This window comes from Thermobia domestica, chromosome 17 (genome assembly GCF_964235325.1).
Source record: "Thermobia domestica chromosome 17, izTheDome1.hap1.1, whole genome shotgun sequence".
Taxonomy (NCBI): Eukaryota; Metazoa; Arthropoda; class Insecta; order Zygentoma; family Lepismatidae; genus Thermobia; species Thermobia domestica.
The window spans coordinates 1,048,148-1,065,370 of record NC_137470.1 but is presented as its reverse complement, the minus strand read 5'-3'; the positions used below and the strand labels follow the sequence as shown (position 1 = coordinate 1,065,370).

The 17,223-nt window shown below is 35.8% G+C and overlaps 1 protein-coding gene across 2 annotated transcripts in view; it reads right to left on the bottom strand.

The window, feature by feature from the left end:
- The window catches only part of LOC145674438 (uncharacterized), a 77,282-nt gene extending 63,822 nt beyond the window's left edge, over positions 1 to 13,460 (bottom strand). Inside the window, exon 1 of one of the 2 annotated variants that reach the window (XM_081744495.1) lies at positions 13,173 to 13,460. The gene's annotated coding sequence lies outside the window, so the exon portion shown is untranslated. The remainder of the gene's footprint in view (positions 1 to 13,172) is intronic. The other variant, XM_081744496.1, reaches the window with a different exon arrangement.
- Between the last annotated feature and the right edge of the window lie 3,763 nt (positions 13,461 to 17,223).

Genomic DNA, 17,223 nt, shown 5'->3' with positions numbered 1-17,223 from the left:
TTCAAAACAAACTATTTCCTCTTCAAACCAATCAATAAGAAAGGAAAACATGTTATTAGCTTGAGTATTGAATCGATATTTAAAAGCAGAAAAAACAGTATGAAGTTGACCACCAAATGTATCCTGGAAATAGATATATTTTACTGGTTGTTTTGAAACAAGTGATTTTTTCTTCAAAATAAGCAAACCGCCCCGAAACAAATCACCTTCATCAACATTATTTCTTAATTATATTCTTATGTTTTTCGAATCAAATTACTTTTCTTCCAAACAAGCAACAACAAATCCATATCAAACTATTGATTTTGGTCTTGAATCGAAATTTGTAAGTAAAGGAATCAGATTGAATTTGATCACATTCTAAATGTATTTTGTAAATCTCTTTCTCTATTTTTTCGAAACAAGCGATTTGCTCTTAAAAACAACCAATAAGAAACGCTTGGCTTCGGTTTTGATTCGAGACTTTAAAGTGGAGCCAATATGAAATTCCATCACCCATTTCTCTTGAAAAGACTCTTTATGTTTTTCGAAACAGACTATTCTTTTTCAAAATAATTAGTAGCATACGCATATCAAACAATTGATTTTGATTTTCAATCAAAATTTTAAGTGGAGGAACAAGGGTAAATTTGGCCATATACCAACTTTATTTTGTAAACATCTCTTTATGTTTTAAGAAAGATACGATTTTTACTATTTTTCTTCAAAAAAGTCAATAACAAACGAAAAACAAACGATTGGCTTCCGATTTCAATTCGAAATTTGAAAGGAGGCAACTTAACATAGGTGCATTGCTTCGCTTAAAAAAAAAAATCCAAAAGCAAATTCTAAGCCTACAGTTTTAAAATTGCAGTTACATGTACATACTTCAACTTAGTATACATAAAAAATTACAGCATTATAAAAATATCAGACAAATAATAATATTTTTTCGGTATTGAAAACCTCGAATCAACTATTGGAGTTATTTAGCGTATTTTTTTTAATATCACAAAATTAAAGGTGTATTTATTACGGCATGGATATATTACGCACAATATTTTTATACAATTTGTATATATATATATATAATTTTTTTTTAAAAATAGACCATTTAGAATTATTTATCCTTACAATTTTTTATATCCACAAATTCAAGGTGAGGGATATGCGATATTGATATTTTCAGAAAGTGTTGACCACCCTACAGAATGTCGATCCTGTGCCGTGTCGATCCTGTGCCGTGTCGATCCTGTGCCGTTTCGGTCCTATGCCGTGTCGGCCCTGTGCCGTTTCGGTCCTATGCCGTGTCGATCCTACGCCGTTTCGTTCCTATGCCGTTTCGATCGTATGACGGTTCTCTCCTATATATCCTTGAGAAAATAATTGTTACTTAGTATTGCGTAATTATAAAATAATGTATTTTTTATTATTTCGATCGTATGAAAGTTCTGCTGTCGATCCTATGCCGTGTCGATCCTGTGCCGTTTCGGTTCTGTGCCGTGTCGATCCTATGCCGTGTCGATCCTACGCCGTGTCGATCCTATGCCGTGTCGATCCTACGCCGTGTCGATCCTATGCCGTGTCGATCCTACGCCGTGTCGGTCCTGTGCATGTAACCCATTGTTTCTATTCACCCCTACCCATGGGGTGAATAGAAACATTAAGAAAAATCAAGGTGAAGAAAAGTGGAGTTGATAAATTAATATGGCGTTTACTGAACTTCATTAGCATATTAAGACCCTTTTTGGGAATAATGTGATACGCGAAATCTTAAACATCACCAGACTTATAACTCATATAGCCAAAAATGTGTTTCTATTCACCCCATTTGACGGTACCAACTGAGCCAAGGTCACAATCTAGTATTTTGGGTGAAAAACTAAATAATATTCCCTTTTATTTCTCATTTTCGTGAGATCCGGCGATCAAGTAGTAATGCGATAGCTATAAAACTTGTACTCTCCCAAAGTTAACCTTCAACTTAAAATGCAATTTATTTTATATAATACGATCCCCGGAATTATTAGCAGACGATTTCCTAACAAAAAGACACTGCATATAAGATTTGTTTCTATGGGTGAATTTATTGTAAATCTGCACCCTCACGTATGTGCTCCCTGAATAGCTTCACTAGTTTTCCTTTATGATTTAGATCTTATATAAAAAACAAAACAAAATACTGTATTCTAAATCTCCAGCATTTAAAATTTTTCTTATTTCTTGGTACATATTAATTTTTCAAAAACTTGATGAAAATTTCTTTCGTTTGTTGTATGTGGCAAGCATTTTATCATTGTAGTTGCTGCGTGCGATGTTTGCACTTTAACAGAGTACAACTGAACTTCGGAGTGTTACCTCTATTTTATTTTTATTTTTTTTTCAAATCTTAGGTCGAGATGTAGCTAGACCATCAAGCCCCAGTGTTAACAGTACCTGATCACCTTGGAAGCTTTGTGCAATGCGTAGTGAAAAGGAAGGTTGGGGTATCCTACACGTACAATTGGTCTATTGGACCCCTACGGAATCAACTTCCTTAAACGATTTGGAAGTAATGCTCCATATTTCATAATTTTATAGTTTTGAAAAGATCAAGAGAAACACCTACGTATTTCTCCTTACTATCTAAACTATTATGCACAATTTCTAGAAAATTATTATATATTGCATTTTTAATGCACCGGTATTTCACACATTTCAATGGTTTGAGTCAGCTTTTGTATGCTGTACAACAAAACTACCAGCAACAAACTAATTACGAGCGAATTTGAATTTAAGGAAATTAATTGAGGGAACGGACAGAATAGCAGGAGGACAAAAGGGCAGAGGACGAAATGGCAGGAGGACATAAAGGCAGAAAATATAATTTGAACTCTCGGGTTTTAAATTATTTTGTTTCTTACTTGGTAAATGAAGATTTCAAGCCCCCAGTGTTAATAGTACCTGATCACCTTGGAATCTTTGTGCAATGCTTAGTGAAAAGGAAGGTAAGGGTATCCTACACGTACAATTGGTCTATTGGACCCCTACGGAATCAACTTCCTTAAACGATTTGGAAGTAATGCTCCATATTTCATAATTTTATAGTTTTGAAAAGATCAAGGAAAACACCTACGTATTCCTCCTTACTATCTAAACTATTATGCACAATTTCTAGAAAATTATTATATATTGCATTTTTAATACTGAGGTATTTCACACATTTCACATTCCGTAGGGGAATAAATTTTCGATTTATTCATTATGTTCCTAAATTCGAACTGCTAACAATACTTCAATTCTGAGATTTCTGATGTCGTAAGAATTAAGAGAGTGCCACCAAGATTTCCGCCGGAAGTTTGGAATGCTCATGAGGCGACTCTGTCTAACAATTCTCGCACAAATAACTTATGTGAGGGGTGGAATCATAAGTTCTTCCATTTGGTTGGATACAACCACCCAACGGTATGCAAACTCATACAAAGACTACAGAAAGAAAATTCCACCGTTCATTCTACCGTTTGCTAGTCCGAAAGAGGACAATACCCCGTCAAGAAAATTAAAAAGGTTTATGTTCGTCTGCAGTATAGATTGAGGAACCTATGTGTGGATTATGACACAAACAAAATATATCTTGAGGAATTCTTGCGGGAAATTGCTCACAACTTGAAATTAACGACAATGTAAGTAGCTAGTCATTCTTATGAATGCAAATTGATTTTGTAGTCTATTTTACGGTAAATTTTGTTATATAAAATTAATGACGGGATAAATAAATAGCCATTCTTTTCTTAAGACTGCACAATGTTTTTATAGCATATTCTACGATATGGGTTATAGGATATTTACGACACTGTAACTAAGTAGTCATTCTTACGACTCCACAGTATTTATAGTCTATATTACGATATATTTTGTTATATAAAATTAACGCCGATGTAATTATTAGTCATTCGTACAACTGCAGAATGTTTTTTTATATTGTGTTCTAGTATATGTGTTATAAGATGTTAACGACCTGGCATCAGGCCGTTAGCCAACCTAAGAATGTAGGGGGGACCCGGCTGAAGTTTGGGGGAGCGATCCAACCATATTATAGTTCATTTGCAAGCCTACCGTGAAAATTTTAGGGGCTGCAAAAATTTAGCGGGACCCGGCCCCCTAGACCCCCTGGATACGGGTCTACCTGGTATGTAATTAATCATTCTTACGACTGCAAAGTGTATTTATAGTCTATATTACGATATATCCTATCTTAACTATATATAAAACTAGAGTCGGCGAGAACTATCTTGGCAGTGACGTCAACGCTCTCAGTTGCAAGGCTACCAACTTACGCTATTCACAAATAGTGCTTGGATGGTACACTGAACGCTTCGCACGTCTCGTCGTAACTACAGTTTAAAATAATGCTGGTAGCGAACTAGAGAGAATTTAGATAACAATGTATTTGAATAATACTAGCATATATATATGCATTGTTACGACAAAGAAAGAAAAAATAAAATTAGACCCTATATTTATGTCGTCAAACGACAATATCTTTCCTTTCAAAAAGCAGTTTTCTATTTCCAATAGATTTATTTAAAACCTAAATCCAAACTTGCGCAGTAACCTATTTGTTGTAATGCCCACTCAGAACCTTTGAAGTCAATGCTTTTCTTAAGTTCGCAAAATAATTTATTTAAGGTGGTGACAATGCCTTCAGCATAGAGATTGTGAATTGTTCTACTAACTACTACTTCATCGAAAGAATCTAAATTTGTTTGTCTTTTCTGTGTATTTGGCCTTGCTTTACAGGGTGTTACGACGGGTTGTCCAGACTTTACTCCTTCTCTTTCATAATTCGCCACACGGATCTCTCACTGACACATGTTGCTCGGGAGGTTTCATGAACACTGTGAGATTTATTATTGTTCGCTGCAAGAAAAGTTGTAAACATTAAAACCAATATCTTCTGCATCACAATGCAACGGCTTGCCTTTCTGTAAGGTACTATCACCTATTCTTATACACAAAATTTTGAGAACGAGAATAAAACAAAGGATTGGCAACTTGCACCAGTCAGCACAGACTGTACAGCCCTAGAGAAAGAAAACACGCGCTTTTCAGTTTATTTCATTTCGCTTTTGTTTTTTTAATTTGTTTGTTTTTCCTGGAAGTACTGTTCTTATGTCCTATTGGTAAATGTTATACTTTTCGAAGCTACATTCACTAACCCCACGCTCTGTTTCCGCGACCAGGAAACACGTAGACATATCATCCTCTAACTCAAGGACCGTGATAGGTAAAGACATGGAGGTTTCTTTAAAATAAACTTTGGACTTCCCTTCCCATTTCGTCCACTGCATTTTTGTGTCAATCTTCAATAGAACGAACGTTTGTAGCATGTTGAAATCTGAGTGTTGTTAGAACAGAATAAACATAAATGGCTATAATTTAAAATTATTTTCCACATACTTATAAAATTCAAATATAAAATAACCATATTCTTCATAAAAGTTATATAAATATAAAAGCAAAAGAATGTAGCATTTATGTCTCCTCGAACTCCAGTTATCGTTATACAAAGATGACAAGTATATTTATCAAAAACGAATCTCCCATTTAGCTTCATTTCCTTTCGCTTTCCTGTTGTAGAGAACGGAGCGTGTTTTTAAGTTGGTATTTGTGTTCGCGCCTTTTTTTTCTCTTTCCTGGGATTGGACGTTGAATTGAACGAAGCGTCTGCTTTAACCAGTGGGATGGCATTTGAGCAGGAGCGAAGCCTACGTCACTGCCAGGATAATTATCGGGCACTGTACATGAGCTGACATAAATTACTGAGCACTTCCTGTAGGGCTACAATGACCAAATTTGGAATGATTGTAGGTTTCCGGAACTAACCCACAGAAAAATTGCCAAAATTGAATATTTTTAATTTTTAGGGGGTCTAAAGATAGGATGAAGAATTTCCCCAAATTATTTAAATGGGCTTATTTTGGACATATAATCTCATGTTTTAGATACTTAGAATTGGCATATGAACTTGAAATTCTGTATGCTTGTACGTTTTCGTTGGCACTACCTCAGTAAATCAGTAAAAACAAAATATTCCAACTTTAGAGTGGTTTTATAAGGAACTAAAAAATCTTTCCCATGTTATTCATGTGGAACACCTTTTACACCCTCAAATTATTGAGTATTTCCTGTAGGGCTACAATGATTAAATTTGGCATGATTGTAGCTTTACGGGACAAACCCACAGGAAGATTGCCAAAAGTGAATATTTTTAATTTTTTAGGGGTCTAAAGGGGGATGAAGAGATGCTCATGTTATTTAAAAGGACGTTTTCTTAAGATACAAAATCTTATCTTTTAGATAGTTGAAATAGGAAAAGAAACGATAGAATTACGGGCTTAAGAGATGCAAGGCCATAGGCCTAGCAAAGACAGTGTGTGGCAGCGAAGCCCCCGGATGGGCAGATTCAGGAAATACGAAGAGCGAGTTCACGAAATTTATTGTTGATGCAAAGACCGGTAGGTAAGAAATGCGAAGCAGTAGGCCGAGCAGACCTGGGGTTTTGCCCCCAGCTACTCAAAGGCTAGTTTTGATATATAAAATTAATGACGATGTAAGTAATAGGTCATTCTGACGACTGTTCCTTGTAATCTGTTCTACGATATCCGTTATTATTGAGAATTAAGAAAGATGTACGTAATTAGTATTTCTTGCAACTACAATCTGTTTTTATAATTTAAAGTATATGTTATAAGAAATTAGAAAAAAAACTGTAAAGGAATTTTATAGGTCTGTACCATGATATGTATTAGTATTGAAGAATAAATAGTAACCATTCTTTCAGTTTTTTGTATGCTTTCAATCTATATTTTCTTGTACTTGTTATAAGAATAAGATATCAATTGGAAGATGATTTCAAAAAAAAATAAATAAATAAATAAATAAATAAAAAATAAGAAAAAAGTTAAGATTTGTTTAGTTTCAAGTTAAGTTTGGATAACTGATATTTACGCTCTTAGTTCAATTTAGCTATATTTATATGCATTGAACATTCGAGGCAGAAATGACTAAATCGAAAACCGTTACCTACTAACAAATATAATAGATGAAATCTTAAAATACGCGCCCTAGGAGTTATAATTTTTGCCAAATTAACTTCCTGCCATTCTGTCCTTCTCCCATTTCGTCCGCTGCCATTTTGTCCTCCTGCCATTACGTACGCTGCCATTTTGTCTTCCTGCAATTCTGTCCTAAATTTTTTAATTGCGAGTACAGAAAGGGGCCGATGTGGGAAAATTACAAAGATATACAATTACTAGGCTGAGTTTAGGATAACATTTTTTACACAAAATTCCAAAGAAAATGGCGGTAATAGTATACATGAGAACCCCCTTGTCTTCCGTGCGCGAGGATACTTCTTACTGTTCCACTACGTAGGGAGATGATGTTATTTCATGTAGAAGTGATAATAGAACGCAGAGGAAACCCAGATCATGTTGTATTCACACTCCAATGTAAAGTGTGAATACAGCCTGATCTGCGTTTCTTCTGTGTTCTATTACCACTTCTACATGAAATAACATCATCTCCCTACGTAGTGGAACAGTAAGAAGTATCCATGTGCACAAGACATACGATATGCGTTAAATTCCCCCCTCCCCCCACACACATAGTCATAGATAAAGTACAAAGGAACTACACATGCAGATATAAAGTACAGGTACGTTCTTTTTTATTTTCGTATCAGTCGATAAGTAAATAAGAGTCGCTTTGTTACCCCCTTTGTAAGTTCTTACATACTCAATGAATAATCCCTAAAAGTATGAGCGTCCTGCTCCTTCGGGAACTGATGCAGCTTCATGTATATTATATCCAAAATGGCTTCCATTTTTCTAATTTACAAAAAGACTTCACATAATAAATCGATTGATTGTAGCGGAATAAAATTCTAAAGATATTTTTGAAAACTACTATCAATAATTAGAATAAGTAAAATATACTACACGTCTTCGGAATATCTGTCTTCTTAACATTTTATTTTTATTTAATTTTATCCAATACGTAATGCACTTTCCAATATTGCCATAATATTCTTCCAATATAAAAATACTACAACAAAACAAACAGAAGATGTGAAAATATTCACGATATATGATACATAATTTTTGCATTCCTCGTTTCTGCCAATGTTTAGCAGAAGGTGTCTAGGCATTTCTTTTTAATGATAGAATTTCGCTGATTTCTATTAATATTAGGTTAGGTTATGTAAGGATTAAGTACTTGCATCACTGTATTCACATTTTTTTATGTACGCTTCCGCTTAGTACACATAGTGTCTACAAGACTTCGTGTTTTTCATTTCCACGTGTAGTACGATTCGATTCTTAAATTACACAGAAATTGGTTACAGTTCTCTTACTACAACTCCCGTACATTTGTATTATTAACGTACTTCTGGACCTTTTCACCTAGGAAAAGTATTCTATTTAGATGAAGGCGGCCAGAAATTAATCCTGTATTCTTTTTCGATTCTAACACACACAGGCCTCCATCAACTAAATATAAGGCTGGGAAAAATTTAAGCATTAGAGTCACTGATGCCCCTGTTCCTACGGAAGCACACTCGACCTTCAGCTCTGTTCCACCAGTTTCGCCCTACCTGACCTAGTAATGCGAAGTGGGAATATTCCCGGTGGAAAGGAATTTAAAAATGTGAATATTCCTGGGTTTTTTCCCTGGCCTATAAATTCCCGGGATGGATTGTATTTCCATTTCTTTACTTTATCTTCCAAATTATAAGAACCATATGACGACTTACTTTAATATATTATGACTTACTTCTAGGTTTTAAAGAATTTGAACAATATGATTTTTTAAGTTCCATTTCCATTAAAGTAGGGTAATTGTTCAGTATTGGAGAGCCAAAACTAGGATGATTTACGGAAGAAATGAATTTATAGTGGTGTTCAAGTAGTCAAGAAAGTATCGAACACAATTTTTTAGGCCAGTAGGGGATTTGTACAAACCGTAAAGGTAAGTGGAAGTTATTTATTTGAGAAAAGAAAGTGAATTGTTGGTAACGAAGATAGAAAACGTGTCCTGCGGGTCTCTTACCCGCCTTAACTTGCTAACGCTCGCTAGGGAATCCTGGCTGAGTTTAATGTTGGTAACGTAATTTAACGTATGAAACCATAAAACTACCTCATCGGAATGGAATATCGCAAAAAAGTTGGTGCAAAATCTGGCTCTCCGAAAGCTAAATAACAGCCAAAAATAGCAAAATACTAATTTACAAATAATACAAGATAGCCTGCTATCTGTACTTCGGGTGTAAAATCGGCGACTAGGATCGCGTTTGGGCTCCGAAACAAAGTTGTAACTCGTGTGCGCGTACTCTCACTGGATAGTTCGAAGGTACACATAAATCGATGCCGTTCGCCGTACCTATGGTTTGCCGCGAGCCTCGTGATCATGTTTCAGACTGTTACTACTGCCTGACTAATATAAAAGTTGTTTCAAAAAACATGAAGCATAAAACACAGTATCCTAACTTGGATTCCGCGAGGAGATCTGTGAAACATGATGTTTGTGTGCCTGTACCCGTACCACCAGACTCATACACCCTGTGCATTGTTTCATCTGATGAAGAACCTGCTGCTTGTGAGGATGTTGCACAATCTTCGAGTACACAGTTAGATCCCAAATATGCTCCAGTGCCTGACACTAATGAACCACATGTGATAAGTCAGGAAGAGCTAAATGATCTGATCAGAGTCTTAAACCTTTCCAAGTCTAAGGCCCTCTTGGTTTTACCACTACTTCAAAAATGGAATCTACTAAACAAAGATGTGAATATGAGATGAACTAGAGGTGAGCCTAGTTCCTAATTTTACAAAGGACGGTGATTTGGTGTATTGCAGTGACATTCCATCGCTTATGGGACAACTGAAGTTGAACTAGAACACTGAAGATTGGAGACTATTCGTAGATTCCTCTAGGATAAGTCTAAACGGAGTGTTGCACAATGGCAATGAAAAGCCAGCCATCCCTATTGCTCATGCTGTACATATGAAAGAAACATACGAGAACATGCGAAACCTATTGTAGGAAATAAAGTACGAACAGTTCCAGTGGTCTGTATGCGCTGACCTTAAGGTTATTGTCATCCTCACCGGTTTACAAGGAGGTTACATAAAGCCCTGCTGCTTCTTATGTCATTGGGATAATCGAGCCAAAGATCAGTACACCATCACAAAATGGTCGCCAAGGAAGCAACTGGTCCCAGAGGAGATGAACGTTGCTAATAAACGCCTTTTGGATCCGGAGAAAATATCTTACCACCCCTTCATATCAAATTAGAACTCATGGAGGTCTTCGTCAAGGCCCTGAACCGGTATGGTGAAGCATTTAATCATCTCAGAAAACTATTCCCAAGAGTCAGCGAGGCCACTGTGAAAGAGGGTGTTTTTACGGGACCTCAAATCAGAGACGTTTTTAAGGATACTATATTTTCTTCTAAGCTTAATGAAGTAAAAGTGAGGCTTTCGAGAAGTGTGCAGTAACTTTGTAGGGAATCATAAGTCTCCTGATTACAAACACATTGTGGGCAGGTTAATTACTTCATTTCGTAACATGGGATGTTATATGTCCCTAAAGTTACTCTTCCTGCATTGCCACCTGGATTTCTTCCCTGAAATGTACAGCTTGGGGGAGGTCTCTGACGAACACGGGGAAGGGTTTCACCAGCAAATAGTTTCACCAGTCATGGAGAGGCGCTACAGTGGTAAATGGAGTGTAAACATGTTGGCAGACTTCTGTTGGAACGTGACACGCGAGACACCCTGTAGTAATTACAAGAGGAGTAGGAAAACCAAGTGACACCTAATTGTTAAACTTTAACTTTTATGCAATTTTATCTGCATAATTCTTATTGATATTTAAATTATAACGTGCAAATTATTATGGGTGGAGAATAACATCTTTCGGTGGATATTGAAACCCTCCCCCTCCTCCCTGAAAACTGGTACGTCCTGGAGAATATCAGGTTACCAATTCGAACTCAGGAGCTCGAAACCTATAGGAATCACCTATTTTCGTTCGTGGGAGCGAAAAAGATTTTCATTTTGCCGACCAGTGTAGTTAAAATTGAAATTTGAAACGTTCTAAAGTCATAGAAAAAGTAAAACTGGGAGAAGGCAGTTTCAGCCTCTACTCGGGGTTACTTTGCACCGGTCTAAAAATCACTCATGTAGAAAATTATTACTACTAGAACCTCCTGCATTCTAAATTTAGTTAATTTTCTATTTAGGAAGATGCCGGAATGAATTTATTGTTTGAAAATAAATTATGAACAGCGGCGGATCCAGAAAAGTAGGTTGAGAGAGGTTTTTCTCACAAACATTTTTATTTTTATTATTATTTTATTTTATTTTATTTTATTTGTTTTTTTCTTGTTTTGTTTAGAAATCACTACACTTTTGTGGGGAGCTTGCAGCCTATACACATAGGTATGACCAACATTAGATTTAAAAAAAAAAAAAGAAAGAAATCATGCAATTTGGAAGAGTTTCAGCCTGAAAGTCCCAAATCACGTAAATCTCCCACTAATTATGATTGGGATGATACTCTTGCACACAAGGAATAACCAAGGAAAATCAGTCCACGGCAATTTTTTTTTTCCTGAGTTGGCATTTTTGTGGGACAGACCGAACTATTAGAATGGGGTTCCTGTGCCGGTATCAGAAAATACATAATTCTCTTTACAAATATAAATAATTGAAGCTAAGTACTGATACCGGTATAATCACTCTAATAGCAATATTTCATAGACTGCAAGTAGTTTTGTGTAGAAAGTAAAATGTATAAATACTTATGTTACGTTCGTATGTTCAACATACTTTTTTTTTTTTTTTGGCATGTTGTGCAAAGTAACCGCAGCTATGGGGTTACTTTGCACCAAAGTATATATTTCAATAATTAATTATGGTTATACTGAATGTTTACTAATGAACTTGCACTCATGTTTTCCTTATATATCTAGCTATTATATGTTTAAATTACAGTGTTCTAAATCATCACGTTTGTAAGTTAAATGCGATTTTCTTTAAAATGGCTTAAATCTTGTGCAAAGTAGATACCCGTCTTACCGTATTAATAAAATAACATCGTTAAGAATATACATTTTAAGGACTCCTCTGGGGACAACAGTAATAATATACTGTGATGGAAACGAATCTAACTTTTAAATCATAACATAGTAATAGAATGCAGTTTTCTTTGTGATTGTACATAAATTCACGAAAAATCCCTACATTTGGGAATATTCCTGAAAAATTTCTTTCCAGAAATTTACCCATCACTACCCTGACTCACTAACATATTGTTCGTTTCAATCTGCTGTGAGTTAAGTCAGATTCGTTTGTGTGTTTTGTATTGCAGCTTTTTTGGATTGACTATAGCCCGCTCCCCCCAGTTATTTTTAACGAATCATAGTGATTCTAACGATTCATATTTGTTCATAATAAATCGGAATCACATGTTATAAAGATTTAAGATGAAAATCTTGTGGTAAGGAAGCTTTAGTATAATTAGTAGTAGTAGTACTAGTAGTAGGAACGGGTTAGAAGTCCCGCAGGGGTTGGTTGGGATGTAGGCCTAGGTATGGATATAAGTAGTAGTAGTAGTAGTAGTTGCAGCAGCAGTAATAGTACTAGTAGCAGTAGTAGGAGTAGTAGTAGTAGTGGTAGTAGTAGCAGTAGAAGTAGTAGTACTAGTGACTCTTCCAGTTCCGGTGACAAAGAACTGGGGGAGCGGGCTATACACAAGCCGCTTTTTTTTTCTTTGAATGGAGCAAATATTTACACAGGGAATGTGAAAACATGTATTTTAACAGATACTTCTGGTGGATACCGTGAACTTCATCTATGCCAAGTAGGATACTACCGTGTGACCAGTGGTCGAAGTGAGACGGTATGCGGTGGTATGCCATACCGCCTCTGGTTTTCCGATAATGAGGACATACCGTTTCTGGGTTTTCAGTGATCACGACAATATTTAAATAACAAATACGACGAGTCAAAATCATAGTAAAACATATCGCCTCTGCTTTTTTTTCCACTTCGAACACTGTGTATGACCCAGGGAAAAGTATTCTGGAGAACAATGTGAAGGACCGGTAGGGGTAAAATATATATATCATGACGTGAAACACTAACCTGATATATTAATGCATTGACAACCACGTTAGCACTTTTAGAATACATCAATGATATAAACTACGTGGGAGAAACTTACAACAGCTCACTGACAAACGCTCACACCGACGCAGGGTGCCAGGACGATATAAATTATTTGCTCCCGATAGAAGACTGTGCAATGACAATAGGGACGTTCAGGAATGTTTTGCATTATAGCAACGCTATACTTGCGATACACTTCAAAATAGTAGCGGACTGACTTTACAAACAAGCTCACTGGGAGCAGAATGCCAGTACCATCTAAATTATTTGAATGTGCAATGAAGTGGGCACATTCAGAAATCGTTTGCGTCAAGACTAAGCTAATCCTAACAATAATCTGCTACGCCGTTGGATGTCGCTACCATCCACATATAACGCGACTCAGTTAGACTTACACAGTCCCAATTCTAGTTTACCTACTTCTCATGAGATGTCACAATGGTCTCTATTCCATAATTTTTGCATTCAGTGTTGCTACTTCAGTGTTTGAAACACGTTCAGTTATTTAGTTCATCAGCGTACGCGTATGTGCAATTGAACTAGATAGATATGTGTAATGATTGCTTCCGTAATATTTCCGAGGTCGACCTAAACCCTTTCTACACGCATATATATATATATTTTAATTATTAGTAAACTATAATAACAAGTCAAGTAAATGCTTATGCGAAATTCTTGTTTGTACACAAATAGTTTCGATACCAGTGTCAACAGAAAATTCCCCCATCGTTTGTTTAATATATTTTGTATATAAATAACAATTTCATTTGTAATTTGGATATGTTTCAATGGTTTGGACAGACTTCGATTTAAAAAAAAAAGAAACGAAAGAAAGTTAGTTCTAAAATATACTAAATTGGTTTACTTTTTCCCCTCTACTTTTATAAAGCTTAATAATTTATAGTATTGACACGGAATAGATAGTCATAATGTGCATTTCAGAAAAGCGTCTGATTTCAAATAATCAGCAAACTTATTTTAATATATTAATAATGCTGTAAATGAGAATGAAATGAAATCTTTAAGTTTTATGTCCCACGAATATGTCCGCTAGGGTGATTAAAGGAAACGGTGATTATGAAACATGAAGGAAATGGTGGAATGAAGAAAGTGTGAGAAAATGGGAGAACCGCGAGAAAAACCCCGCGGTCCACAAAAATAAGCTTAGTGATGGGTAAATACCCGGGAAGATATTTTTCGGGAATATTCCCTGGGAAGATTCCCAAAATGGAATTTTCTCTGGGAATGTATGTATAATCTTAAATAAAATTGCATTCTATTACTATATTATGGTTTCAAAGTTAAGTTCTTTTTTTTATCACAATAGCTATATTATTACAGTTGTCTCCAGGCCCGTAATCAGGGGGTCTAGCCCCCCCTAAATTCTGGCTGCCCCTATAAATGTTCACGGTAGACTGGCAAATTAAATATAATATGGTTGCATCGGCCCTCCCTAACTTCAGTTGGGCCTAGTGATGGGTAAATTCCCGAGAAGATATTTTTCAGGAATATTCCCGAGAAGATTCCCAAAAATGGGAATCTTCCGGGAATTTATGTACAATCACAAAAAATTGCATTCTATTACTATATTATGATTTCAAAGTTAAATTCGTTTATATATCAAAGTATATTATTACTGTTGTCCCCAGGGAAGTCCTTAGAGTGTATATTCTGAACGATGTTATGTTACTTTATCAACATTTTATTATATTTAGAGAGTCCGCAAAATGGATATTTGTTTACAATATGTTCTATGAGAGTAAATATGTTTCAAAAAATGGTATAGTAAGTCCACATACTTTTAAACCGCTAAACAGTTTAAATTTACATGTTGGTGGATTTTCTAAACTTCTACTGCTGATATTATAAACATATTGAATTTTTAAATGTTATAAACAAATTAGGGTGGTTAACTGCCAGAACACAAATGTCCCATCATTTTGCCACACACGACATTTCTTCCTGCCCATTTCTTGAAATTCCATGCTTTAATTCACATGTAAAAGAAGTTCGAGTACCTCTTCAGAAATTCGAGTCAGAGAGAGGAGACAGACTGACGTCTATTAAAGACGATGGTTCAGAGTTTATTAATAGTACTTCATTTCTATTTCTACATAATTCTACATTACAAAATTGTTTCTTTCCATCCTTTGTAAATTAGTACTTTGCTACTTTTTGCGATTGTTTAGCTCTGGCGGTTCACATTTTGAGCCTACTATTTTGCGATATTCTATTCCGATGTTGTTGTTTTATGGTTTCATATGTTAAATTACGTTACCAACACAAATTTAGAGAGCATTGCCGAGCAAGCGTTAGCGAGTGAAGGCGGATTAGAGCCCCGCAGGGCAGGTTGTTTTCTATCTTCGTTACCAACAATTCACTTTTTTTCTCACATAAATCACTTCGACTTACCTTTACGGTTTGTATAAATGCCCTAAAAAAATGTGTTCGATACTTTCTTGACTACTTGAACACTACTTTCAACTCATTTCTTCCGTAAATCATCCTACTTTTGGCCCCCCAATACTGAACAATTACTCTACTTTTTAGTACAAATGGAAATTGAACTTAACAAATCATATTATTAGTTATATAAAGTACTGTCAAATAATTTTAATTTTTTTAACCTCCAAATTTTTAAAACCTAGAAGTAAATCATAAAATATTAAAATAATGTAATTAGTCATACGGTTCTTATAATTTGGAAGATAAAGTAAAGAAATGGAAATAAATTCCTTCCCGGGAATATTCCCATTTTTTTAAAAATTCCTTCCCCCGGGAATATTCCCAATGCCCATCTCTAAATAAGCTCACATGGTGCAATTTGGGATCTAACCATTTACTCCTTGCACCAGAGATAAACGCTCTACCACTGACCTTTTTTTAAAAGGACTTATATTATGGAGGAGGTTTATAAAATGAGGGATGAAAATGTAAGTAGTAGTGGTCCCCGTTGGCGCGAATGACTCATCCTCACTCTCTTTTATGACCGGGATTTTTGATATTCGTTCCCTTTTACGGCTAAGATGAGTGCTTTGGTATCTCGATTCTGATTGGCTGATAGAGATCACGTGACTTTAGGCCCCGCCCACGCGGGAAATTCAAATTTTCCAGGTCACGTGGTATGACGTCATGAGTCACCCTGAGGGAAAATCCCTCATTCTCTTTTATGACTAGGATTTTTAAAATTTGTTCCCTTTTACGGGTAAGATGAGTGTTTATGATTGGTTGACAGAGGTCACGTGATCTTAGACCCTGGGATATTTGAAATTCGTTCCCTTTTACGATTAAGATGAATGCTTGGTACCACGATGCTGATTGGGTGATAGAGGTCACGTGATATTAGGCTCAGGGATTTTTTTAAAATTCGTTCCCTTTTATGGGTAAGATGAGTGGTTTGGTACCTTGAATTTGATTGGCTGATAGAGGTCACGTGATCTTAGGTCCTAGGATTTTTTAAATTACGGTATCAATTTTGATGTTTACTTTGGTACTACGATACTGATTGGCTGATAGAGGTCACATGATTTTAGACCCGCCACACAGTGAACAGGTTACATGGAAATCCCTCACTCATTTGTTTCATTTTATGTGTAAGATGTGTACTTTGGTACCACGATTTTGATTGGGTTGATAGAAGTCACATGATCTTAGCCCCAGCCCATGCGGGAAATTCAGAGTGCTATGACGGCGATCCACCCTTGACCAGGGATTTTAGAATTACGTTCCCTTCTATTGTTACTGTACTGAAGTTCATCTTAAATATTATCGTTTCCTTTTTATGTGCAAGATGGCTCTTACCTTGTATGTTTACGTATGAAGATCCTGTACTTGAATTAGCGTGTCTCTAAAAGGATACATTTATTCTCTAATGATGAAAGAGGGTCCCGTTCTTGTCGCGTGTAGATTTCTTATAACACATTGTTGTAGTTTAAGCGATTTTTAAACGCTCAGCGTTTTATTGCTCAGTAACCGCTTCATTAATGGAAACAATGTTGCCAGATTTTTTTTACCTAAACTGCTCCGA